The following is a 1,186-nucleotide window of genomic DNA, read 5'->3' on the forward strand; positions in this document are numbered from 1 at the left end:
GACAGAATGGGAGAAGATATTTGCAAATGACATATCAGATAAAGGGCTAGTATCCAAAATCTATAAAGAACTCATCAAACTCAACACCCAAAGAACAAAGAATCCAATCAAGAAATGGGCAGAAGACATGAACAGACATTTTTCCAAAGAAGACATCCAAATGGCCAACAGACACATGAAAAAGTGTTCAATATCGCTCGGCATCAGGGAAATCCAAATCAAAACCTCAATGAGATACCACCTCACACCAGTCAGAATGGCTAAAATTAACAAGTCAGGAAACGACAGATGTTGGCGGGGATGCGGAGAAAGGGGAACCCTCCTACACTGTTGGTGGGAATGCAAGCTGGTGCAGCCACTCTGGAAAACAGTATGGAGGTTCCTCAAAAAGTTGAAAATAGAGCTACCATATGATCCAGCAATTGCACTACTGGGTATTTACCCCAAAGATACAAAAGTAGGGACCCGAAAGGCTACGTGCACCCCGATGTTTATAGCAGCAATGTCCACAATAGCCAAACTGTGGAAAGAGCCAAGATGTCCATCAACAGATGAATGGGTAAAGAAGATGTGGTATATATATACAATGGAATATTATGCAGCCATCAAAAGGAATGAGATCTTGCCATTTGCAATGACGTGGATGGAACTGGAGGGTATTATGCTGAGCGAAATAAGTCAAACAGAGAAAGACATGTATCATATGACCTCACTGATATGAGGAATTCTTAATCTCAGGAAACAAACTGAGGGTTGCTGGAGTGGGGGGTGGGGTGGGAGGGATGGGGTGACTGGGTGATGGACACTGGGGAGGGTATGTGTTCTGGTAAGCGCTGTGAATTGTGCAAGACTGTTGAATCTCAGATCTGTACCTCTGAAACAAATAATGCAATATATGTTAAGAAAGAAAAAAAGAAGAAGAAGAATGTAGCAGGAGGGGAAGAATGAAGGGGGGGAAATCGGAGGGGGAGAAGAACCATGAGAGACGATGGACTCTGAAAAACAAACTGAGGGTTCTAGAGGGGAGGGGGTTGGGAGGATGGGTTAGCCTGGTGATGGGTATTGAGGAGGGCACGTTCTGCATGGAGCACTGGGTGTTATGCACAAACAATGAATCATGGAACACTATATCTAAAACTAATGATGTAATGTATGGGGATTAACATAACAATAAAAAAATTAAAAA

Source organism: Phoca vitulina, unplaced genomic scaffold, assembly GCF_004348235.1.
Source record: "Phoca vitulina isolate PV1807 unplaced genomic scaffold, GSC_HSeal_1.0 scaffold40, whole genome shotgun sequence".
In the NCBI taxonomy this organism is placed as follows: domain Eukaryota; kingdom Metazoa; phylum Chordata; class Mammalia; order Carnivora; family Phocidae; genus Phoca; species Phoca vitulina.